At 37.7% G+C, this 27,771-nt stretch overlaps 1 long non-coding RNA gene across 1 annotated transcript in view; it reads left to right on the plus strand.

The window, feature by feature from the left end:
* LOC141579382 (uncharacterized) overlaps nt 1–27,771 on the plus strand; it is a 536,825-nt gene that overhangs the window by 104,728 nt on the left and 404,326 nt on the right. The window contains exon 2 of the long non-coding RNA XR_012510599.1: nt 21,099–21,249. This is a non-coding gene — a long non-coding RNA (uncharacterized LOC141579382). The remainder of the gene's footprint in view (nt 1–21,098; nt 21,250–27,771) is intronic.

Genomic DNA, 27,771 nt, shown 5'->3' on the forward strand with positions numbered 1-27,771 from the left:
GTCTAGTCCAACCTTTCCTAAAACGTGTGACACAGCTTGTTTCTAGATATTATGTGTAGAAATTGGGGTTCAGTCATCAAAAAAGTCAGGAAACGTGGGACTTAACAATAAACATGCTTCTTCCTTCAGGTCTTCCCAACGTTTAATATCCTAATGGGACTCTGATCTGTAAGAGGCAGACTCCCAGATTACTTCACCTGGATTTAAAAGATCATCTGTATTGTTGACTTTGTTCCTGTCAATTAAAAAAAGTAATAAGGTATTTTTAGAGCAGTTTCAGGTTTAGAAAGTCACTGAGCAGGAAGTACAGAGAATTCCCACGTAACCTGCTCCTTTCTTGACCACTCACCCCAGTTTCTACATTATTAACAACTTGCACTAATGTGGTACATTTGTTATAATTGATGGAGCAATGTTGATACGTTATTAACTGAAGTCTTTAGTTTGCATTAGTATTCTCTCTCAGCTTTGTGGGGTTCTATGAGCTTTGAGAAATGAGTGATAGCATGTGTCCGCTATACAATATCACAGAGCAGTTTCACTGGCTTAAATACCCTTTTTCACATCTGTTCACACCCCTCCCCCATAATTCCTGGCACCAGCAAACACTGATCTTTCCATTGTCTTTGTAAGTTTGCTTTCCCTAGAAAGTCATATAGTTGTACTCATCCAGTATGTAGCCTTTTCAGAATGAATTATTTTACTTACCTATATGCATTTAGAGTTTTTCTATGTCTTTTTTTGTTTGTTTGGCTTGATACCTCACTTCTGTTTATTTCTGAGTAATATTCCATTGTAGGATGGACCACAGTTTATTTATCCTTTCACCTGTTAAAAGACACCTTGGTTGCTTCCAATTTCTCTCTGAATCATGAATAAATCGTGGATAAAGCTGCTAAAAACACTGGTGTGTAGGTTTACTGGGAAAATAAGTTTTCAGTTCATTTGGGTAAATGATTATGATAATGATGGCTAGATTGTATGTAAGACTGTGTTTAACTTTGTGAGAAGCCACCAAACTGTCTTGTGGAGTGACTGGACCACTTTACATTCCCATCAGCAGTGATGGGAGTTCCTGTTGCTCCATATCCTCACCAGCATTTGATGTTGTCAGTGTTTTGGATTTTAGCTGTTCTAATAGGTGTACAGTGGTATCTCCTTGTTTTAATCTGTGATTACTTAATAACAGCTGATGCTAAGCATCTTTTCACATGCTTTTTTCCACCTGTATATCTTCCTTAGCAAGGTATCTATTCATATCAATGCCTGCTTTTTAATTTTGTTGTTTTCTTATGGTTGACTTTTTAATTTTTTTTTTAATACTTGGATACAAGTCCTTTATCAGCCATGTGTTTCGCAAATATTTTCTGCAAGTCTGTGACTTATTTTTTCATTGTCTTAATCTGGGATCTTTTAAATAAGCATAATTGAAAGCTTTTAATACCCAGCATTTTCTTATTTATTTTCACTGGGCACCATCTATATACTTATCTACATCTGGCTTCAATGGGCAATTCTAAGTCTGCTTTAAAATGAAGTCTCTTTAGTGTTTTGCACTAACTCTCCACCCCCCCCCCCAATGGAGCCTCGAGGAGGAAGGTTGGTGCATGTGAAGTGATGGCACATGGTCGTCTTCCAGCAAAACTCTGATTGGAGGCATTCCTGTGACTATTAACAGTAGTCAATGTTATTGCTTTTATTTATTTTTTTTAAATAATAACAGTTATTAGTCCTTGTTACTTGTGGAAAATGAGACCTTCAGTAAATCAATCACCTTGTCACACCTTTGGTTCCTCAGATGTGAAAGAGAAGTATAATATGAGCTCCCATGCAGGGCTGCTGTCCTGTTTGAAATGGACAATCATGAAATTACTCGGGGGATGACAGACACAAGGTCTCTGTTCAGTTCAGGAAGGTCATCCCTGCTTCCCTTTTCACTGGAAGGGTGTTGACCTGGCTGCTGGGTGTGTGTCTGGTCTGGATCCTGGTGCTGAAGAGTTCTCAAGAAGAAAGAAGAATCTTCCCTCTTCCTGGAACGTTATAGATTTTTTTTTTGACATTTCAAGTTGGCAAATATGATCCTTGTCCTGATGAGATAAAACATATTTGTTGATTATCTCCAGAAACCAGAGTAAATTCTTGGATAAAAAATAATAATAAAAAAAAAAGTAAAATGTTTGAGTGCTTTCTTTGTAAACTCAGAAGACAACATTCTAGCAGTTTCTGTACCTATTTTGGTGACCATCAATAGAAGCAACTAAAAATTAGTCAACAAAATAACAGCATTAATGGAAAGAGGAGGACGTGGAGCTAGAACGTGGGCCTGTGTTTCTAAGATGTAGTTTACAGACAAATGGAAATCTGCCTGCAAGTAATTCTCCTTAGGTTGTTAATGAGTAAGTTTACTCCCTCAAACCTCCTCAGTCTCACTCTGACCTGGCAGCCCACAGACTCTCATCATTTCCCGGATTTGATGATGGGTCCACATTACAGTGTCCTCTCCAGATTCCAGAATGATTTCATCTCTTTAAAGTAAAACTCATTTCTTTTCCTTCTGTCCCCCATTCCATTCTGCAGCGTGTGCTGAAATTCAAGGTCATCCTTCTCACTTTCCTCATCTCTCAAGGATCAAAAGTATAAAAGATAAGTGAGAAGCAAAATAAGAGGCAACTGAACTCCTTGGTCTTGTATAAGATGTCAGGGAAAAGGATCTATTGTTTAAAGGAGGCAGACTAAAGATTATCAGATAAAACAATGAATCAAATTTTATGTCAAATTATATGTATCTACTGAATATCTAGGTATAGCCAGGAACTGTTACAGACACACTTCCTTCCATTCCAACAATTCAGTTAATTCATTTAGTCAAGGAGCATTGATTGGAACTTGCTTGGTGCCCGTATTGCAACCCAGGGACGTGATTTCAGAGCTCACTCTTTCAACTGTATTGTTCACTGCCTGCCTTGATGTACGTGTGTCTCTCCAGGACATGTGCCTCCTTGCTGGGCAGGTTACAGGGTTTGCTTATTTCTTATTTCTTACTATTTACTTATTTCACTTGGTGTGTAGAAAGCCGCCTGAGACTTCTAGTTGAACTGGAGAGAGATTTCTCTTTTGTCTGTCATTCAGTTTATTTTTTAAATAATTAAAGCACTAAAGTGGATATCTGATCTCAAATTTTGAATTGATTATTTAACACATTTCAGTTAAGCAGAAAAATTCTAATTAGTTTCTTCCCTTCAGTTATGGGAACTCAGCCTCTAGAAATATATCTGATACTTTAGTTGCCTTGGATAAAGAAATATGTATGCTTCTGAGATAATTCTGAATATTTTGGATCATACATTAGACATAGTTTGCCTGTCACTAACTTATAATGCACTGGAACCCCCCAACAATACACCATTCTAGACATTACATTATTGTTACCTTAGAAAGTAACAGTGCATTAATCACATGGGGATAGAAATTTCAAAAATACTTGTGTACTAGGCTGTTGCTGCTCAGTGAGGATTAGGTGAGGCTCAGGGCGTGGATCTCAGGGAAGACAGTCCTGCTGAAAGACCAGCTGTACATGTGCTCCTTGGTAATTCAGCATCTCCTCTGTCTTGCTCTTTTTACTGCCGAGGAAAGATAAGTTTCTACTTTCTGGTACCAAGGGTGCTCAAGGATAAAACATGTCATTTTTATGGGTACTTTTTGGTGTCAAATGCAGAAATCATCTATAGGAGCTTTAACTGAACTGAAAAACAAACAAACAAAATCCGACCTAGCAGCTGCTCCCACCAATATGAAACCGGAACCAAAGTATGAGACCCTGCGGGGCTCTCCTGCATCTCCTCCTCTCACTCACTGTGCTCATTTCTGTGGGATCTGCCCCTCCAGCCCAGGGTCCCCTCCGTCTTGGCTGCGGGTGGAGACCCAGACCCAGTGAGCTGCTGTGTGTGCCCCAGGACATGTTGGCCAACCAGCTTACTCTGTTTTAGAATAAATACACATTACCATAATCACAAGAAGCTGGATAGATTTTAGGCTTTTCACTAATATGGGAATATAATTTGCATCATAGGCAGTCAGTGTGTCTTCTCTAACATGTGAAATCCCCTTACCTACATGACAAAGATTTGTCTTTTTTAGCTTTGTCCTTGTTATAATTGGAAAACCCACATATTTTCTGCCCTAGATGAAAATACTTGGTTTGTGCTGAATGCCAAGTTCAATAATTATCTTACACAGAGATAATAGTTTAATAAAAGCAGACAAGTATATTGTAGAATATGAAAATATATCTGATTACTTCCTAGGATTGGAATCTGTTTTAAGTATATTTATTCAGCAAATAGTATTGAGCTTCTGCTGTCTATCGGAGCTATACCTTATGAAGAATGTAAAAGTGAATTAGATCTGGTCCTTATCCTCAGAGAACTTGCAGTCTTGTAGGGGAGATAAAAAACTAGGGTTCAAGAGAAAATATGGTAAGCATCACTGTTGATTGGGAGAGTCATGCAGTGATCCAGGATAACAGAGCTTCTGCCATTTCAGCTGTTTACTGTGCTGAGAGAAAAGGGTACTCAAGCATTTCTCATTACACTGGCAATTAAATATTCGGCTTAGAATTGACATATGTAACTTCCACTATAACTCAAGGTCCAAAGAGAGTCACAGGGCCTCACTTGCTTAGGGAGTACAAATTTACCATGTGCAATATTACGTGGCCCTGGAAAGAAGGGCAGTGACTATTCCAAGAGTGAATCTTCTTGTGTTAAAATATCCAGATGCCCCGATGCTGCGGGAGGAGATTCAGTGAGAAGAATATTTGACAGGGATGATAATTTGACTTAAGGTTTCTTGCAACATATATTCAGATATTTGTGCTGTTAGTGTGAATCACACATTTCATATCAAATAATAAAATAGCTTCTTTGCAGAACCAACTTAAAAGAAGAGACTTTTATGTCTTCTCTCTTGCTTGCTTTCCCTCTATAATTGCGAAAGACAGCAGTAACTTTTAATGTAAAGCAAATTATCTTCCTAAGCAAAATAAATTGCCCGAGAGTTCTTAACAAGATGTTTGTTGTTCATTTTCTGTGAGAACAGGAGAGGGTTAAGTGAGTTTACAGGGAGATTTTCAAATTTCTGTGCCTTCTGGCTTTCTATAGTATGTAGTAGTGTTAGCCCCTACCAGTCTTCTTTTTCAGTTTTTTTCTTGGCTATTCTTGTCTATTTGTCCCAACATGTGGATGTTAAAATCATTTTTGTGCATTTTTACAGTAATGTTGCACAGACAATAGAAGTGAATAATAATAACTACAACAAAACAACACAAAAGAGTTAAGTGTGAAACAAGGGTTAATTAATTATGTCCAAAATAATTCTGAAAAATCAAGTGAAAGCAGTGGAATAGATTATGTTGGTTGTTACTGTTGTTCTAGAAATTTCTATATTTATAGTGCTCATTTTGCAAAGGAGTGATCATGTTGGGAATTATAAATGAATTGAAATATGTTGGCCAAATTAATGAAAGTCAGATTCATAAGTGGCTTCTGAGACAGACTAGAATATAGTTCATCTTTGAAGGTGACCTATGGGAGGACAGATAAGCAAGACCTTCTGGGCCATTACTGTCTCCTTAAATTCTCCAAAGTCTTACCAGGACAGAGAGAATATGCTTTAAAACCATCATCTGAAAGTTGAGCTAGTAGCTCAATCTTGTTTTCTATCATTTTTCATGAACTTTCAAGGATTTTTGCTTTTGACATTGGTGCATTAGGTCCATAAATGTATAGTAATTTTGATCTGTGGAAAAAACATGGTTGGGCCTCTAGAATTATTCTGCTTTCTAGTGATCCCAAGGGCAACTTCAGATTTGCTTTGCTTTCTGTAAAATCCCTTTTGGGTGAACTTTTACTTTACAAAACCATCTATAGTATTTCACATTTTGAATCAAATTTTATTTTCTGAATATCTGTGACTTGCTTTGTTACGTATTTTTGAACCATGTAAAGATTAGAGGAACAGTGTTTCTTCTTTCTTCCTGGGTTTATTTAGTTTAGTCACCTCAATCACTGGAAGCTTGTTTACTTCTCTGATAGGTAGGACCTTTCAAACCATTTTGACTGTACAGAGCTATCCAAAGCCTGTAGACAGACTTGAGATTCCTTTGGAATATCAGAAATAAAAATTACTAGAGCTTTCTGGTCAAGGACTGAGAAGGTACAGTGTGTTAAGTGTGTAACAGGGCAACATGCAAAAGTAACTAAAGCTCCCTTCTCTTAGTAAGTGACAGCAATAAATCCTGTATTGTCTGCAGAATATTCCTACAGAATAAGCACATTTCAATACAATACAATTATAGCACATTTGCATAACACTCTTCAGTTTATGAAACATTTTCTTGCAGAGTCTCTGAGATTGACAGCAATTCCTTAGGTAGGTATGACTGTTGTTAGTATGATAACACCATTACTTGGGTGAGAAAATGGAGACTTAGAGGGTGTAAGTGACTTGTCAAGGTACATAATTGGATATAGAATTTAGGTCCTCTGAATCCAAACTCAGATCCTCTGAAAACTAAAGGACTGTATCTGTATATTTGTGACCACCTGTAAGATAAAATTTCAGGGCAGGGTCACTGATAGACTTATTTATCCCAAAATAGCCCCTCTGCTTCCCCCAGAGTAATGGTAGCTTGTATTCTACTATTAACTTTTGAATGATGCTTATAAAGCATATACTTCTGGTCATTGAGAGGCTTTGGAAAATTTAAGGAGATAATAATGTTCTAAAAGGTCTTGCTTGCCCCCTCAGTCCACAACCAATGTTCAGATAAGTCCCACAGACACTCTTAGATAGCATTTCCCCCAATTGTGCAGATTGCACTTGCTAGCTCTGTGATCATGTACAACTCACTTAACCCCTGTGGGCCCAAGTTCCATCTGTAAATGGGGATGATAACAATTCCTGTTGCACTGGGCTGCTATGAGTGTGAAATGGGTTGATCTATTCAAAACATTTAGAATAGTGCCTGGCACATAGTAGCACTTAGTAAATGTTGGACATTATTAATGCATGCAAAGTGCTTGGCACCTAGTAAGTGCTCAATAAATGAGTTAAAAAATTAAAGAAAGGTGAAGAAAGGAATGCCAACTATTCTGAATTTAGTTTTCATGGCAGGCCTTAATAAGTAGAAAGAGCAGAAGAACTAACTTCCCCACACAAACTTACAGTGACCCTAGTGTAGCTGAACACTGAACCTCTTCTGCTCCCCTACTCTCTGCTAAAGTTTATCACCATCCATCAAGAAAATACCGAAAAGCCACTGGACTGTGATTCATTGTGCTCATTAGAGCTAGTGCTGGTAATGCCCTCTGTTACTGCCTCCTTGACTGACGTTTGGACTGGGAAACCCAGCCATTTACCCGCACATTTTTTAGTACTAAGGCCTCTGCCATAGCGAATGGACTTGCACCCACTTTCTCAGCAAAAATGACAGCAGTGCTTTTAGGAAGAATGTTCAAAAGCACATTCACAAGAATGTTAAACCAGGCATGTAAGTAGTAAATGTGAATTAAGTCATCACATTCTGGCTAATCTCTAAAAAGAATGTGCCCGCCTTTCAGCAGCTAAGAAAAATAAAAGAAAGGATTAAATTATTTGCATGCAGTCAGAATAAATGCTAAGTTTGTCTTTAGGGCAAAATGTTTTTATTACTTCTTACCAGGTCTGTAAACAAGCTGTTGTGCTCCTGGCTAAGAAGATTAAGTGCCCAGCTACCTGAATCTTCAGAACATGAGGTTCTAACTAGTCTTTGAAGAGGAAAGGCTCTTAGACAGTAAGGATATAGGAAACCATGAGGGATAGCGGCTCTGAGGCTTACGTTTGTATTTTGGTTTTTGCAGTGAGAATTTAAATGGCTAAGGATGATTTGTTTTTCTGTAAAAGAATGGCTTGTGGAAAACCAAGGCGTCTACTCCAGAGAGGTGAAAGAAGTCAGAAGTAGGCAACTATAAACTAGAAAGTCATGCTAGGCCTACCTCCTTGAAGATACCATGTACCCCATTCCCTGATTTGATGTAATTATTTTCTTTCCCCCCCTTAAAAAAAAAACAATAAATTTGACATATAATATTGTGTAAGATTAAGGTGTACAGTGTGTACTTTGATACATCTATATATTGTAACTTAATTGCTGATATAGTGATATATATCACATTACATAATTATAATACAGTATTATTGTTTATATTCATTATACTGTGCCTTAAATCTCTGTGTCTTATTTACTACTTGTTGTAAGTTTGTATCCTTAAACATCATCAGCCTTACCCCTTGTACTTACCACTTGTCAGCCATCCCCTGGTAACCATCTTTTTACACTCTGTTTTTTATAGGTTTAACTATTTTAGATTCTAGATATAAGGGATATCATATAATACTTGTCTTTCTCTGTTTTTATCTTGATTAACATAGTTGCCCTAGGTCTGTTGCAAATGGGAAGATATCCCTCTTTCTCATGGCTGAACAATATTCCATTGTGTATTTGTACCACATCTTTTTATATCCCGTTATCCTTTGATGGGCTTTTGGGTTGTTTCCGTATCTTGGCTATTGTGAATAATGCTGTGATAAACACAGGAGTGCATATACCTCACTGAAATCCTGTTTTCATTTCTTTGGGTATGTTCCCAGAAGTGGAATTGCTGGACTGTGTGTTAGATCTATTTTTAATTTTTTGAGGAACTTCCATATTATTTTCCATAGTGGTTGGACCAATTTACATTCCTATCAACAATGTATAAGGGATTTTTTCCTTTTTACCACATCCTCACCAGCACCTGTCTTTTATCTTCTTGATAATAGCCATTTTAACAGGTACTATGTGATATCTCATTGTGGTTTTGATTCGCATTTCCCTGGTGATTAGTGATGTTTAGTATCTTTTCACGTGTCTGTTGGCCATTTTGATGCCTCTTTTGAAAAATGTCTATTTTTAATCAAATTATTATTATTTGTTATTAAATTGACTGAGTTCTTTATGTATTTTGGATATTAACCATTTATCTGATATATAGTTTGTAAAAACTGTCTCCTATTATGTAGGTTATCTTTCCATTTTGTTAATTGTTTCTTTTGCTGTGTAAAGGATGAGTTTGATGTAATCCCATTTGTTGATTTTTGCTTTTGTTGTTTGTGCTTTTGGCATCATGTTAAAAAAAATAATAATCACCAAGACCAATATGGATGAGCTTCTTCCCTATGTTTCTTCTTGGAGTTTTATGGGATTAGGTCTTACATTTACATGTTTGATCCATTTTGAGTTCATTTTTGTGAATGGTGTGAAATAGGGGTCCAATTTCACTGTTCTGCGTACATTTCTCCAATTTCCCTGGCACCATTTGTTGAAGACACTGTCTTTTCCCCATTGGGTATTCTTGACTCCCTTGTTGAATATTAGTTGACTGTATATGCCAGGATTTAATTCTCGGCTTCCTATTCTGTTTCAACAGTTGATGTGTCTATTTTTGTGCCAGTACCATACTGTTTTTATTACTATGGCTTTATAGTATAATTTGAAATCCAGAAGCAGTGATATCTCCAGCTTTGTTTTTTTCTCTCAGGATTGTTTTGGCTATTTGGTTTTTTTTGTGGTTTCAGACAAACTTTAGGATTGTTTCTTCTATTTCTGTGAAGAATATCTTTGTATTTTGATGCAGATTATGTTGAATCTCTAAATGGCTTTGGGTGGTATGGTCATTTTAACAATATTAATTCTTCCAGTCTGTGAACACAGGATGTCTTTCCATTTGTTTGTGTCTTCTTCAGTTCCTTCCAGCAGTGTCTTGCCGTTTTCAGATATTGCCGTTGTACAGATATTTTACTTCCTTGGTTAAATCTGTTGCTAAATATGTTGTTATTCTTGATGCTATTGTGAATGGGATCATTTTCTTTATTTCTTTCTCAGATGCTTCATCATTACTGTAAAGAAATGCAATTGATTTCTGTATGTTGATTTTGTATCCTATCACTTCACTGAGATCATGGATTAATTCCAACAGTTTTTTGAACAACTCCTTGGAATTTTCTACATATAAGATTCTGTCATCACCAAATGACAGTTTTACTTTCTTCTTTTGGATTTCGATGCCTTTTATTTCTTTGTCTTGCTTTATTGCTCTAAGGACTTACAGCACTATATTGAATAGAAGTGGTGAGAATGGCATTCTTGTCTTGTTTCTGATCTTAGAGGAAATGTTTTCTATTTTTCCCCATTGAATATAATGTTAGCTGTGGGTTTGTTGACATATGGTCTTTATTATGTTGAGGTATATTCCTTCCATAATCAATGTATTAAGAGTTTTTATCTTGAAATAAAGTATTTTTGTCAAATACTTTTTCTGTGTCTATTGAGGTGATCATGTGGTTTTTATTTTTTATTTTATTGATGTGATGTATTACATGTGTTGATTTGCATATGTTGAACCATCCTTTCATCTCAAGGATAATTCCCAGTTGGTCATGGTGTAAATCCTTTTAATGTGTTCTTGACTTTGGTTTGCTAATGTTTTGTTGAGAATTTTTGCATCTATATTCATCAGGGATATTGGTCTATAGCTGTTTTTTTTCCCCTTGTGGTATCCTTATCTAATTTTGGTATCAAAGTATGCTAGCTTCATAGAATGAGTTTGGAAGTGTTTCCTCCTCAATATTTTGGGAGGGTTTGAAGAGGAAAATTTGATATGTTTTATTTCCATTTTCATTTGTTTTGAGGTAATTTTTACTTCCCTTTTGATTTCTTCTTTGACCCAATGATTGTTTGAAAGTATGTGTGTGTGTGTTTGTCTTTTGAAAGTGTGTTGTTTATTAATTCATCTTTAAATGTTTTGTAGAATTCTCCAGTGAAGCCATCATGGAGTTTCCTGTGTTGGGGTTATTTTGGTTATTGATTCAATCTCTTTATTAGTTATTGTCTGTTTAAATTTTCTAGTTCTTCCTGATTTAGTCTTGGTACATTGTGTGTTTCTAGATGTATCCATTTCTTCCAAGTTGTTTAATTTGTTGGCATATAATTGTTCATAGTAGTCTCTTATGATTCTATATATTTCTGTAGTATTAGTTGTGGTGTCTCCTCTTTTATTTTCATTTTTATTTTTCATCTTCTTTCTTTTTTCTTAGTCTAGCTAAATGTTTGTCAGTTTTGCAAATCTTTTCAAAGAATCAGCTCTTAGTTTTTTTGATCTATTCTGCTGTTTTTCTGGTCTCTGTTTCATTCATTTCCACACTGATCTTTATTATTCCCTTCCTTATGCTAACTTTGGGCTTAATTTGTTCATATTTTTCCAGTTCCTTAAGATGTAAAGTTAAGTTGTTTATTTGACATCTTTTAAATTTCTTAATATATGTGTTTATTGATATAAAATTTCCTCTCAGAACTGTTTTTGCTACATCCCACAAAATTTGATGTTTTATTTCCATTTTCATTTGTTTTGAGATAATTTTTACTTCCTTTTTGATTTCTTCTTTGACCCAATGATTGAAAGTTTGTTTTTTTATTTTATTTTTTGAAAGTGTGTTGCTTAATATCCATATATTTATAGATCTTCTCATTTTCCTGTTGTTGATATCCAGTTTCATACCATTCTGGACAGAGAAGATAGTATGATCTTAATCTTCCTAAATTTGCTAAGATTTGTTTTGTGGCCTATCATATGATCTGTCCTGGAGAATGTTCCATGTGCATTTGAGAAGAATGTGTATTCTACTTCTACTGGATGGAATATTTTGTATATGTTTATATGTTTATTTGTTCAATTCCAAGGTTTCCTTGTTGATTTTCTGTCTAAATGATTTCTTCACTGTTGAAAGTAGAATATTGAAGCTTCCTACAATTATTGTATTGTTGTCTATTTCTCTCTTAAGGTCTATCATTATTTACTTAATGTATTTTGGTGCTTGATAAAATTCTTTATCTTGAGAAATGCAACATGGATTTAGTTTAACTTGAGTTAGTGCATAAAGGGAGATTATAAAGTACTTTACAAAGAAATTATGATGACAACTCTGAAGGGAGGGCATTTCTTCCCTAGTGAAATCGTTTGATGATTGTAGGTTTAATTCAGGTTGAAGTCAGGTTATTTTATTACTTCACTGCTCCTCAACCCCAAACTAATTTTGACTTGCTTTTCCTTTACTCCAGCTTCCTTTCAGGATGTCAAGATATGTTATAATACCAATAACACTAATAATAAAGATAATACTTTAAAAATAGCCTATACATCTGGAGTGCTTGTTTTGTGCCAACACTTTTCTTTATACATATTTCACTTATTTCTTTCAGCAATCTTAGGAGGTAGATGTTTTTATTAACTCCATTCTAATATAGGAAATTTACATAGTTTTTCCAATCTCATTCAGCTGGTAAATGATAGTGTTCAAATCCAACATAGCTCTTAACTACTACTACTACTTCTATGACTATGATGACAACCACCAGTACTACTTACTGCCATTAACTATAATAACTGCAATAACAATAACTGCTACTACTACTGAAATAGCTGCATTATTGAGACTATGACTACTACGACTCCTACCCCTACTCCTACTACTACTACTAATCCTACTACTATTGCTACTACTAAGTATGAACACTTATCCATTGTCACTTTAAGTTCAGTGATATAATAATCTTGAATTAGATCCGAGGCTTTTTTATTAATGATGCATCAGTAACGCCTCATACTTTTCTATTGAAGTCGCCCTAATGACAGATGGAAGTGAATTGAGGGGTTAGGCATGGCCCAAAACAATCCTACAGAAGACTAGAACTATCTAGAAGTTTTGTATTTTCTTTAAAAACCCCCCTCACATACTGTTTTTTCTGTCATAATTAATTTGTGTTGGTTTTAATATAATAAGAATATTTCCCCTAATAGATTGTGAGTGAAATTGACAAGATGGAAACTGTGCCAAGTAATCTGGTGACTGTATTTTCCCAGTGTCCCTAGGTGTGTGAGTTTGTGCATAGTAGGCTGACAAACATTGATGCATGATGACAAATAATTGATTGGCTGACTTACATAAAAGGCTGGAAGTTAATGCCAGCTCAACTTTGAGTTCTTAGTTCAAATGCTATCTCTTGAAGAGAAAGGCTTCCCTGCTTCCCCTTGTTCCCATAACTTTGTCAATTCCTCTTTTATATCCACTCCTTCCCAGCCACCAATTTTTCTTAAATATTACTAATCCTCAGTAGCTCATAAAACTTTTGTAATTTTACAAAAAGTAAATTACATGAAGTCAAAAATCATGTCTAGTTTTTTCCTCCACTATTAAATTCCTGGATTTAATACAATGCCTGACACATAGTGGGGCCTGAAAATGTCACATGCATGAATAAGAGAATGCATGAACATTTTGCAGAGTCATCTTTTCTTGGCCTCAGCTGGGCATGGATATGAGCAGCATCTTTGGGCTTGGCAGTCTCCCTATATCCAGAAACAGTACAATTGATAACTCATTTATTGGTCATCTTTGGGGAATGAAATGGGTCCCATGTGTGATGTAGCCGTATAAAGCGAAACATGTATTTAAGTTTTAAAACTTAAAACTACAGCCATTTGGACAGGTGCCCATCTGGATACCCTTTACTGGCTACTGATAACTTTTTGGTACAAGATAGAGCAGTCCCACTGTTCATCAGCATGCGTCTGTACTTTGCTTAGGTGGTATGGGGTGTGGTGGGATGTGGTTAGGTAGAGAAGATTGGTGCCTGTCCATCTTCTTTAAAAGCTGACCACTACATCCTTGCAACACTTGTTTTCTTAATGGGATGTTCTTCAGGAATGACAGATTTACCTTTTTTGGCTAGTTAATTTTATAGAAACTGTAGAGAAAGGGGAATCCCCCGTAGGTTTCTCTGTTTCTTTGGCCTAATACTAACATAGTCAGCCCATGCTGGGCTGTTTAAATAACGCTGAAATTCTCACTTATCTAGCAATATGGGGGGATAGCAGTGTTCCACATAAGTGGATTTTCCAGATAACTGAAACTTATCTTGCTACCTTGCAAACTTAAAAATTTACCATTTCTATAAACTCTTCTAAAATATATGATACCTATCCCTGCCTTCATTTTATATCAGAGTATACTGAATATATTTTACCTTTATTTTGTTGGCTTAAGGTCAGAAGTTTGAACATAGAATCATAGGATTTTAGAGTGTGGTGGGCCTTGATGAAGACCATCTGATTCAACTCCATCCTAGTAGACAGGAAGAGAATGAGGCCCAGAGAGCTGGCATGACTTTCTGAAGACTGCACAGCTGGGCAAATAGAGACCAAGATGAAAGTTCAGCTCTCAGCTCTTATCTTCCCATTGTCCTATATGAAAGGTTTAGGTATGTAGGGTTTTTCATCTCCAATAAGTAACTCTAAACTACTATGTTTATTAAGTTGTTATTCCTGATTTTCCTTTCTTCCCCCTGTATCCTTTAGTTGAAAAAGTCAGTTTTCATTTCTTGCTTTCATTGTGTATTTGCCTCTATTTGTCATTGTATTTGGGGTACTTCAGTACTTCTTTAATAAAGCAGGTGGTGGTAATGACGGGAGTGAGGACTTAAAATTTTTTTTAACTAATAAACTTTGTTAGAGCAGTTTTAGGTTCACAGGAACTTGAGTAGAGAGTACAGAGGGTGCCCAGTTACCCCTGGAGTGGTGACTTTTTAAAAAGACTTTCTTCTAGTTCCCACAATTTAGCACAATGTCTTGTGTGTAGTAAGCACTTAATAAAATACTTGTTGAATGGTGGATTCTATCAGCTGTGGGCTGGGGAATCAAATAGTGAAAGTTCTTTGAAGTGTATTTTAAATAAGAGTACATTGTACTGTAATGAGGTTCTGAGAGAGAACCTGGGGGGCAGATTGTAAATAAAGTATATTAGCTTTGTGACACCACTTTGGCTACTCCAAGTCCTTGTTTGCTTACTTCTGAGTTTTCAGGCCATTCTGGATGATTAAAGCCATTGGATAAAATAAGCATAACTATGGTAGGAGTAATAATAAAAATAACAACAACAATAATAATATTCTATATGAAAAATGCTTTAAGCTAGATTTGGGAGTTAGATTTTAGAACTAATTGTGACACCACAACATGGATAGGTCATATTTACAGTTGTAACCTGGTATCTGGCCCAGCACCTGGTTTTAACCTGGTGTCTATCACAGCTACTAGTTGTAACCTAGAGACTAACACAGTGACCTGTGTAGCACAGTACATAGGAGGGGCTCTAACCCTTAGAGGAGGCACTGTCTGACTTGAATTCTGAAGAATAAATTGGAGTGAACCAGGTAAAGGGAGTGGTTGCCTTTGAAAAGTACTTTACTCAGAGGGAAAACCAGTTACAAACTCCCCGGTGGGAGAAAACCCCTTGAGAATAAGGGGATTATAGTCTGTGCCACTAGAAAATAAGCAGAGATACTCATGGAGGGTCTGAGGAATTTCCTAAGGAGCAGAAATTTTATTTGGAAGTACAATAAGGAGTCACTGGAGCGTGTTAAGTTGGGAAATTATGTGGTCAGAGTTGTTTTAGAAAGATCACTTGGGCTTCATGATGGAAAATTTATTTATTCTACAAATATACATTAAGGATCTGCCTTGTGCTAGACACTCTTCCAGGAGCTGGAGCTAAAGCTCTGATTAGTCAACTCCCTAATCTCAGGGAGCTCACATTCCAGTGCCTTTTTATGTTTATGGTGGTAGAAACAGAGGTGGGGACAAGTGGACAGATATACTTACAACTTCAGATAGTGGCAGGGGATCTGGAAAAAAAAAGAACAGAGCATGAGAAGGTGGCTGGGGTAAAGAGAGTATTTGGGTTAGATGATCAGGAAATATCTCTTTGAGATGGGAGATACAATGGAAGACAGAGAGTGGGGAGACCAGGTAGGAGACTACAGATTTCCAAATGAGAGTGGTAAAAGGCTAAAGGTAGAGGGTAGTGGTAGCAGTAATGGAGAAAAGGACCCAATATTGCCCAACACATCAATGTTTAAGAAGGTAGAACCTGTAAGACTTGAGGAATGATTAGATGTGAGAAGGGAAGGTTACAGAGTAGTGATGGTGACAGTATCAGCAGCAGCCACCTCTGGACCAAGCCTTGCGTCCTGGTCCATGTCACATTGTGCACAATGATCTGGTGCCCCATGCTGCCCTGTTAGTCTTGGACATTTTGGAAAGATTGGCGGTACTTATGGATGGTTCTCTTCTCCTTCCAGGAACTTGGAAGACTAAATTTTGTAGCCCTCTTGCAGTTGCATGGAGCAGAGGGAGCTGGGAAAGAGTCATAGGAAGTGATCTCAGAGATTTTGTGAGGACCAGCTCATGTGGGACTGATGGGTCTTGAAAAAACTCTGGCTTTTATTCTGAAAGAGATATGGATATCCTGGAATATTTTGAGTAGAGAAATGATCTGAAATGACTAACATTAAAAAAAATTACTCTCGTGGCTCTGTGAGGAAAGAAATATAGGAGTTAAGGGTAAAAGCAGGCAGTCTGATTAAAAGGTGATTGCAAAAATCTAGATGATGACTTAGACTAGGGTAATAGTATAGGTTATAGGAAGTGCCTGTATTTGGCTGTATTTTTAAAGTGGCACCAACAAGATTTGCTCTTAGGTTGGATGTAGGAGGGAAGAACAAGAGGGTCAAAGATGATTTCAAACTTTTTGGCAAGAGCAACTGGACAGATGAAATTGATTTTTTTTTTTTTTTGGAGAGGGGCTAACTGTAGGAGAAACAGGTAAGAGGGAAAAATTAGTGTAATTGCTGTATATGTTAGATTTGAGATGCTGTTGTCCATCTAAGTGGCAGTGTCTTCTTGGCAGTTGGAGACACAAAGCTAGAACTTGGGGAGGGGTCATGGCTGGAAGTAGCAACTATGAAGTTGTCAGTTAATAGTTGGATACTCAGCCTGGTTGCCAAGTGAAAAAAGTATTTCAATGAATAAGTAATAATAAGCCCTGTAATATGCTGCCACTATAAGAGGTTAGATGAGAGTTGAGATATGACTATTGTTATGGTGGAGATTAAAAGCAGGTACACTGAAATGGTGGAGACAAAGTCTGAATCAAGAGAGAATTGGCAGAGAGGAATTTGCCACTGCAGGTATAAACAACTTAAAAAAAATGAGATTTGCTATAAGGGAGAGCAAAGAAGTGGTGGTTGGAGGATAATCTGAAATCTGGGGAGGAATATTCTAAAAGATAAGTGATATTATCATATGTTTGTATACTGATGAGAATAACCCAGAGGGAAAACTTGAAGATATTGGAGAGAGGGTGTGCAAAATCTTCTCAAGAGCAAGAGCAGAAGAGATCCAAAGTACAAGTCAAGGAGTTGGCCTCTGATAGGAGTGTAAACAGTTCATCCATTTGAACAGGAGGGAAGGAAGAGTATATGGGTACAGATGCAGGCAGGCTTGTGGCTGTAGGAAGATGTGACTCTCTTCTGACTGCCTCTGTTTTCTCAGCGAATAAGAAATCAGGTCGTAATTGAGAGAAAAGATAGCAGGAGAGATGTTGGGAGTTTGAGAGAGAAAAGAAGATACGAATGTTCTTCTGGAGAGTGGGAGACTGACAACAGATTAGAGAAATAGAATATGCATGTCAGGAGGCAGTAGAGTTTGTAGTCATACGTTTGAAGCAGGGCGAATCAGCATAATTATGTATTCACCTACTCAGTGGCTTTGGTGCCTGTGATTCAAGTGCAGCTTTGGAGTGGTGTTTGCAATTATCAGTGTTGGGGGTAGGGTAGGGTAGGGCATGTGCAGTACAGTGATAATAACGATGGGTTGTGGAATCTAGGCTAGGGTGGGGAGGGAAGGTGAAAACATGGATGAGTTCAATAGATTGCTGGAGTTAGGGTACCAGAGGGAGTGAGCCAGGAGGTTAGCAGATGGAGCTCAGAGAGTGGGATGCTTGGAACTGAGCCAGCGGAAGCAGTGCAGTCATTTGTAATGATTGTGTGTAGAAAAGAGGGAAGCTGAAATGGGGTGGTTGGAAGATCAGATCATTGTAGTTAAGAAAGCAATGAAACTAAAAAGCCAAGATAGTGGAAGGAAATCCAAGTAGACACTGAAATCACCAAGAGTAGTTGTGGAGAGTTACAGTGAGTCAGGTGCTGCCTCTTTAAGGGATGAAGAGAATTAACCTGCGGGTCTGCACATAAGTACAACAGGGAGGATGAACAAGATGATAGAAGATTGGTAGCCTGACTTTGAAGAAGTTGGGATCCAAGGGGTTGAGGGAGAAACATTTGAACTTTACCTAGCACCTTGTATATGTCTTCATGATGCTATCTTATTCTGCATTTTGATTTAGTCTGTGCCCTTATTCTGTCTCTTTTAGAAGCCTATCCCCTAACTAACTTGTGAGTTCATTAGGTACAGGGACTGTATTCTCATTTTTAACCACCACAGTGCCTAACACAGTACCCAATCTATAGCAGGCAATTACCATTTGTTGAATTAGATTGTACCAAATGTGCAAATTTAAAGATCAAGTGGCTAACAACCTCAGAGGATATAATATTGAAATGAAATTTACACCTAGATTTATTGTGTATAATAAAAACATAGCACTGTCAGCTAATCATGTAGTTCCAATTGTTTCTAGAGTTCCAAAGACATTAAAAAATATAATTTGATCATAAATATTGCAAAGAAAAGCCTGAGGCCATTCTATTTGCATGGAAAGGTGCCATTTCCTTGTTTCTATGCTTCAGGAATAAAAATATCTGGGAAAGAGAAGACGTTTACTAGCTTTGATCATTTTCTGAACCCCCCAAATATTTGTTCATCCAAAATCACTCTTTGAAAGCTAAAGAATACTTAATTTTTATTTTGCAGAAGGAACGATACCCCTGATTTAACCATGCCTGTGGCAAACTGGGCAATGCAAAAACACTATTCTTGAAAATCTTCTCACTGTGTAATGGCATTGTATATGATGAATAATAAACATCGTAAGAAAAGAGAAATTTTGATTGAAACTGTAAACTCAACTTAGATTTGCTTCCATAACTTATTTCTGCAGCATCTAAATGTAAATTGTAAGGGTGAAAAACTGTTTTATGTCATGTCCAAAATTGCCTTTTGAAAACCATGATGCAGTGTCAGCACTTTGGTTCTACCATTGACATAGGTAATGGAGAGAGGCTATGTACCTACCACACACTGTCACTTTCCGTGGGTAATTCACATTCTCCTTGTGTCTTTCAATTACTTCTGACAAAAATGTGTAACTAATCAACTGAGATCAAAGATACTTGATTTGTACTCTATCTTTCTTACCTCTCTCACCTCTTGCTGTCTTCTTTCCCTCTCCCTCCTCCTTTCCTATGTGCTCATACACCAGAATCACTTAAAGATAATAGCTCCTTCAAAAATGCAGCTCCAAGGATTTAATTAAACCGTAAGTCCAGACTGGCCTGGGGAGGTTGAAGTAGTGTAAGATGAATCTTTGTTCAGAGTGAACATGGGAGTCTAGCGGCTTCAAAGTATCAGAGATCAAGTACATTAGAAGAGAGATTTGGCTTGTCTCTGTATGGATTCAGCGAGTTAAACAGTGGGCTGGAGAGTTAGCAGTCCTCCCTTTCGTGTGACCTTGGTTATGGCAGTATTCTTTTTCCAGCTTCCTTACCTGTAAAGTGCACTTTGAATACCAACCTTAAACTCTCTTGTTGCTTAGGAAACACCTTTTTAAACCTTGGCCCAATACTTTTTTATTTGGTTTACAAAGTCTAATTAATTATATGGGAGATATTTCTGTTGTTGCAGATATTGAGGTAAAGATGAAAGGGATTATTTTGTTAATGGGTATCTCATGTTCCAGCATATCTTCCAGGGTCCTAGAGTAAGGGAAACTGCATCAAGACAGAAATTACTGTACCTCTTCTATAAACTGTATACAGGACAAAATGCTCATAGGAAAACACTATTCTTAAAAAAATCTCCTGGATGGCAAAATGATTATAATAGCTGACATAATGCTTACTATGTGTAGAGACTACTAAAACAATTCATATGTAGTAACTTATTTATGCTTTATAACAATTCTCTATGATAGATGCTGTAAATTATTGCCATTTATAGACAGAGACAGAAAAGTTAAGTAATATGATCAAAGATCCCAACAACATGTGTGTTAGTCAGTGTTCTCCAGAGAAACAGAATCAATAGGACATATGTATAAAGAGATTTAATATAAGGAATTTCCTCATGTGATTATGGAGGCTGACAAGTCTCAAACTCTTTAGCCAGCAAGCTGGAGACCTTGGGGAACTGGTGGTGTAAATTCTAGTCTGAAGGCTGGCAGGCTCAAGACCCAGGAAGAGCTTATATTTCAGTTCAAGTCCAAAGGCTGGGAAAAACAAATATTCCAGTTTGAATAATATCAGGCAGGAGAAATTCTTACTCCTGGGAGGGCCGGACTTTTTGTTCTATTCAGGCCTTCAGCTGATTGAATGAGGCCCACTACAGTAGGGAGAGCAATATCCTTTACTCGGTCTACTGATTCTAATGGCAATTTCACGCAAAAACACCTTCATAGACACATCCAGTATAATGTTTGACCAAATGTCTGGGTGCCCCATGGGCCAGTCAGGTTGACACATAAAATTAACCATCACAGCATGTAAGTGACTGAGCCAGGATTTGGGTCAAGACAGATTGGCTCCAGAGCACATACTTTTGGCCTCTACTTTTAACCCCTCTGTGGCCTTAGAGATCTTTTCTGTCACTTACTCAACATGAAAGTCGAGCAGTGCCCCTGGTCAAACTTTAACAAAGATTTTTATAATTTTCAAAATTACAAATACCTACCCTGTTTCCATAAACAACATGTCACGCTAGAGGGATCTTACAAAGAGAGAGTTTGCTGCTAGAATATTTGACCTTATTCCCAGGACATCTTGTTTTGTCCTTTAATATTTCAAATTGGTCCAAATTAGATCCTTGGTTGCCTCATACCAGACCTCAAACACTCCAAATTGGATATTTCATAAACCACAGAAGGAAGAACAGACGTTCTTTACTTTTCCTTCCTAGATCCTGATAATACAGAAAACTGTAACCGGGCCACAGGTCTGAGGTCTGGGACTTCCTGCCTGATTTCGCTCTTCTGGAAATACAACGCTGCATGAAAGAGGCAAAGACCATATTTACCTGCTTTACAGTGAGGGATGCAGTCAATACATAAGTAAGTAAATATAAAAATATATAACTGAATGTGGATTAGAGATAAAAGTCCTATGACAACAACTGAGCTGGGAAAAGGAAGAAAGACAATTGAAAGTTGTGAGTGAAGTAAGTGGCTGTTAACAGGGGAGTCAGAGAAGGCTTCTCTTGAGCAGGTGACGTTTGAGCAGAGATCTGAATGAAATAAGGGAGTGAGCCATGAGACGATCTATGGAAAGAACTTTCTATATGGGAGCTTTATGAGTCAAGGCCCAAGTAGGGAGTATGCTCTGTGGGTTTAAGGAACAGTGTGAAGAAGGTGGGGAAAGGAAGGTAATGGAATCAGAGGGGCAGCCGGGGCCAGGTGATGTAGGGTCTTTTGATTAATGGAAAAGACTTTGGATTGTGTGATGGCAAGACATTGAAGGGTTTTGAGTAGGACAATAACATGATCTGACTTACACTTTTAGAGGATCCATATGGTTGCTATAAGAGAATAATTAACTTGGGAACAAATATAGGAGCAGGGAGACGAAGTATTAAGCTACTGCAGCCATTCAGGTAAGAAACAATGACTTGGGCAGGATGGGTAGCAGAGGAGGTGGTGACAGTTATGTGGATTTGGATTACACTTTGAAGGTAGCGTGAGGGGCCTTGTTGATGGATTCACTGTGTGGTGAATACTAGACCAGTGTACAAAGACCTTATAACTTAGTGGATTTATGTGCAAATGAGTGGGTTGGACTAAATGGTATCTAAGGTCTATTTCTTCAACATAGTGATTTTAATCACATTTACTATACTCCCTGAGATATAACGACACTCAGCTATTTTCAGTTGCAGTTAACTTTATTCTTTCTGTTTCTAAGTCTCAGCACATCTTCTTTGATCCAGGGAGATTTTTAACAGCAACGTTATTAGTCCACCAAAACAGCAGCTGGAGAAAGAAAATGAATGAATTCTCAATGCATTCATGGAAATGACAGGAAAACGTACAAAAATATTACAAAAAAGTTTTGAGGATGTGTATCTTTTAAATAAATATGAGAGAAAGAAACCCATGAAGAGAAGAAAAACACATAACATAAAATAATATGAAAATGGCCCTCAGGGAAAGACCAAAGAAAGGATTATTTCATTTAGCAGCATCAGCATAAAATCGCCTGGCTTTATATCAGAAAAAAAAAATCCTCATAATCCACTTTTAAAAGCGCTTGCTCCATATATTATGCATGACATTTCCAGGCTGCCAAATTTCTGATTGAGCTGGTGATTAGAAGACAATACAGCACCTCCTTTTCTCTTTCTTCCTTTCTTGGAAGCAGCATTGCCTCAGCTCTCCTTCTGAATATCTCATGGAAGTCAGAAACAGAGAAAGCAGTGAGAGAGACATGCATCAAAGAGCTGATTTGGTTAAAGAGAAATACCTAGCGGGAATGTGTAACAGCTAAGACAGGAAGAGTTGGCAGAGGGGAGAAAGGGAACGAGGAGGGTCAGGAAAGAGTGGTTTTACCTGCAGTGTTGAAGGTCACAAAAGTGTCTGATATTGACAGTATCTGGGTTAATTGCCCCGACTGCAAATGAAATAAAGCGCTGTTCGATTTGCAGGCAGCTCTGAGGAGAGATGGCTCATTTTCAACCTGCATGTTTATATCACGTTACTTAATTGGCCTATTGAGTCATGAGGGCTGCTGTGAGGCTGCAGTGGGAAGGGGGAGGATGCGTTGGGGTGTGTGTGTGTGTGTGTGTGTGATGGAGTTAAAAGTGGTAATTTATTATGATTGCTTTCCATGCTCACCATAATAGACCACTTCTGAGCAATCAGGTTGTGCTCCTGCAGGACTTGGGGTGGCACAGGTAGGCATTATTTAATTCATCTGTGAGAAAGTGAGCAACAGAGGGAGATAAAGTGGATATTAATCAGAACTGTATGAGATGTGAGATGCCTGCATCTAAATCAATCCAAGGAATCGTCTGGGAAATCAACTCCCTGTTTTCAGCTGGCTTACGCATTTTATTCTGGTGGAGGGATATTAGAAGCTTTTTTTCAATCACTTCTTCCCAGTTTGGTTCATCCTAATAACCTCCAGAAAATTCATAAGTCAGGGTGAATTTGCTCTGACTGGAATTTCATTCCACAGTCTCTGAATACTGATAACTGGTACGCATCACTGGGACGTTATCTGATAGCCCGAGTCTCTTCTGAGTTTTTTCTAGGCACTAGCAAGGATTTCTCAATACCTCCTGAAGCACAGGGTCTGGCTGTGCCAGTCTGAGAGCTGTGGTCTAGTCAATGCCAGTGACAGAGCACACCTGAAATGGGGGATAAAAATGAAGAACCAGGAATGAAGTGCCAAAGGATCTTGCTCTGCGCTTAATGTGCAGTATGGAAGCAGATTAATTAAGAAACATTTGCCTTGATTTTTGATCATGGAATACAAGAGATATCCTCACTGGCCTTGAAAGAATGTTTTGAAGAGGAAACCTGTTAGTTTGGAACTTACCAAGACTGAAGAATAGGAAGAGAAATGCTGTCTGTTGATTCTCAGCTTTTGACCACATCCATGGCACCCACACCTGAGCTTGCCTAGTACCATCCACATGTGGACCTCAGGAGGTTTGAGAAGCCTTGCATTGAAAGTTAACTGCCGCCACTTAAGGTTATCCCCACTTAGGTTATCCCCTCAATTGTAAGGGGCACCCAGATAATCCAGAATTTTCTCATACTGTTTTTGAAAGATCACTGAAAAGAAAACATGCAGTACATAATCATAACAGCTAAAGATTTTCCAAAAACATATCCATGGATTTCTAGGAGTCCATGAGAAGAGGCACCTGGCTGTAGGATTTTTCTAAAATAAATCCTAGGCCGTGTAAACTACTCCTTGGGAGTCATTAGGTAGGATCTCTGGTGGACAAGTGTATTCTTTTAGGTCTTCTGGGCCTGGTGCTATGAGTTGATGCCCCAGAGCACTTAATGCATGCCTTCCCAATGTCCCCATCATTTTCCACCTCTTATGTTCCAAGGGGCCCAGAAAAACTAGTAGGCCATCTTTTATGGCCTAATATAATAAAAATTAGTTTCATGACAGGACTGATAATTTCAAAGATAAATTTACAGGATCCAAAGCTTTTGAAACATAGTTTCAAATTAATAAAAATAAAAAGATTTCTGTGAGACAAAGCACTTTGTTTACCTTAATACGAAAAGATTCTAATCAAGGGAATGGTAATAAAGCCAAAATTATAATGTTTGGTTACTAAGTCCTGTATCCATTCCAGTATTGTGAAGTACCTCTTCCCAACTGGTTGGTCTTTTCAACTTGTCTATCTCTTTTGGCATATGTGTTGCTTATAGACATCAATAAAGATGGTTAAGATGTATCAACCAGAATGTATTTTTTAAATATATTTATTCTGAAAATACACATTGTTTTTCCAAGGCAGCATTTCAGGCCACACATAAATCAAAGTTGCTTTGTATGTTATTGACTCAGTGGGCTGCTGGGGATTTTAATGGACCTCTAAGCTCTGTTTGGTTCATCTTTCCATGTTTAAAAAAGAAGGAGAGAGAGAGAAAGAAAGAAAGATCTTTGATCTCCATCTTACCTGGGGAGAGGAGAGTGGAAGGGAGCCAGAGATAAGAGAACTAAATTTACCTTTTGAGAAATGCAAGCAACAGAAAATATTAGACAAAGCTCTAGATATTGAAGGAAAGTGGCTTTTGTTGTGGAGAAGTTAAAGAAAGAGAAAGAAATAGTTTTTCTTGCTTGCCCAGTTCTGCTTCCCTTGGCCTTCTTTCTCTGGTGATTCTGATGCTTTGTCCCATATGGAGATGATAGTGCCATTCTGGGTGCATACTGAGGCAGAATTAGTCCCATTCCCTGTTCAATGGCCCTGGTCTCAGCGAGGCAAACCAGATTCAGACCCAAGGGAAGGAGGTGGAACATACTAAAGGGTAAAGGTGGGAGGCAGCAGAAAGGAGCAATCTGCCAATGTCCAGTAGTGTCAACCTGAAAACCTGTTTGACAAAAATAAAGCATGAAAGCTGGAGCTGATTTTCTTCTTTTAGGCGTTATCACTTCCCACAAAATCCTAAGGTGTCAGTGTCTCTTCGAGTGCATTTCCGTTCCCTCTCAGATAGCAAGTCCATTTTCAAGTCAGGCCTTTGTATTAATCTTTGTATGTTCTTAGTTAATGAATAATATTAGAAACAGTATCAGCGCTTTTAGACACGTTATGAAAGCAGGACATTGAGCTCCTGTTTTCATAGTATCCACAAATAACTGAGCTCAGAGTGGAACTCTTTTTCATTCTACCCAGAGCTTTGATTTGGGGATGTAAAGTGCCTTCCATGCATCAGTACTGCATGTTAAACTGTTCAGAGAAATTCTGTTGGTTCTTTTGAATCTAAATATTTTGCAAAGAAATCTGAGCCCTTTCTTTTCTTCTTATTCTGGGTTATGAAGATAGAACACAGTCCTCCTGGTCCATCATATATGATCAGCTCTGATTTTATCCACCTGTGAAATACTTATTTTGTAGATTGACTGGGGAAGTGGAAATAGCAAGATGACCCTCCATTTGGCATAGGGGTGTTGCCAGTCTGCATTCTCCATGCCATTTATGATATATATTCAGGAAAAATGCAAACTAATTTTAATATTAATTGAAGAAAAATTTTAAATAGGAAGATAAATTCTATGCAGAGACTCAAAATCATTCTAAAGGTATGTATATAAATTGTAGATTTTCCCAGGTTGGTATTACCTGAACCATGGTTGCTCTTCAGTGGAGCTGAAAAAGCATATGAGGACACAGAAATATGTATATTTTAAAATTGGTGTTTTCATATTTTTTTCCTTGATGACTTAAAGTCAGTATAGATAAGCCAGAAGCACACATTTTAACAATAATTGATAAAGTCTGTTGCATTGTTGCACTTACAGATACTTTGCCTACAGGATTATTGACCCCATTTATTCCTGATGTGTTACTCCAATTCAGTTCAGTTAGGAATATTTAGGAAAATGATTCAAAGTGAAGAGCTATTAAAAAAATCTCTTCACATGTTGAATTAGTGAGACAGTGAGACATGACATGATTTTATTAGATGAAAGATTATCTGGATAAGATTCCCCATGATTTCATAGGGTCAGAATTCTAGTTGGTGTTTAATTTTGTGACTTTGCGAAAGGTTACTTGGCCTTATAGATTGAACCTCTCATTGATAATCTGACCCCTCTCTGCACTTACCTTTCATTATACCCCTTCTTGCGCTTGGTGTCTTAACCTCAAGGAACACTCAGCATTTGCTAAGCTTACCATTCATGTTCCTTTCTTGGAGTGTTGTGTTTTTTTTAATTGTCATGTTTTTCTTTCAACATTAGGACCCTCTTTTGCTTCATTTTCTAGACTGAAATCCTACTTTAAGACCCAACTCAAGTGTATCATAAAAAATATGATCCACTTCTCTATTTGGAATAAATTGTTTCCTTTCCTTCACTCTTTTAGCACACTGGTTCTTGATCCTGGCTACACATTATAATCACTGGAGAGTTAAAAAAATGCTGATGCTGGAGCCAAACCTCCATACCTACCTTTTAAAAGTGCACCAGATTCTCACATTAAATCTGAACAATGACCAGCAATAACTTTTTACTCTTTACCCAATTCTTTCTAGGCACATGTGGGTAATATCTCCTTTCAAGGCAACTTGAAGGTACCCGCTGATATATCAAAGTGAGTTTGGATGTGAGTGAATGGGAGCAGCTCAGTCCCTTGGGTATAGTGGTCTTCGATACAGCTGCCCCTGCTTGCCACTGCTGTACCAGCCAGGTGAGCATGCTTATGTCACGATCAGTGAGGTACATGAAAATATGGATAGATGTATATGACATGTGTGTAGAAAATTAAGTTTGAGGGGTCCACTTTTTAAACATTACAATAAACACTTCATGTTTTCTTCTTCATGTATAGGCAGTGAATCACACAATTCTACCGCATTACCATAGTTGAATCACTCTTGCTTCTGCCATTTTCCCTTCCCTCTTCTGCTTCATTATGACCCTCTGTACTGGGACATCTGCCATCCTTAAAAAAAAAAAAGTTATCCCTTGACCCTTCATTTTCTCTATTAACCTTTTGTGGCAGCTTTGATAATGTGCCGGCCTATGTCCTACTAAAGGGGGTCTGTCCTTCACTGAGGCCGTCAACTGCTGAGCTTTGGAATCTATCCTGTCTTTGTACTAGTCAGTGCTTCCTGTAGACTGCTCCCTTTCAATGACTGAATTTGGCAGGGATACTAATACAGATCCCATCTTGGTAGGCACAGGACTCCTTTATTGGCCAGCTCTGGCTCAAGAACTGATACTTTGTCGAACATTTGGTGGACTGCATGGCATTCTAGGAGGCTTTCACTCAACCCTCTCCTGTCTCCTTCACTCAGTGTCAGACTTACATTGTTGTCTGACAGCTCTCCTCACCCTCTCCAGCTCCCTCTATCTCCTTTCACATAGGCATTCCCCCTGTAAAATCTTTACAT

This window comes from Camelus bactrianus, chromosome 2 (genome assembly GCF_048773025.1).
Source record: "Camelus bactrianus isolate YW-2024 breed Bactrian camel chromosome 2, ASM4877302v1, whole genome shotgun sequence".
NCBI lineage: Eukaryota > Metazoa > Chordata > Mammalia > Artiodactyla > Camelidae > Camelus > Camelus bactrianus.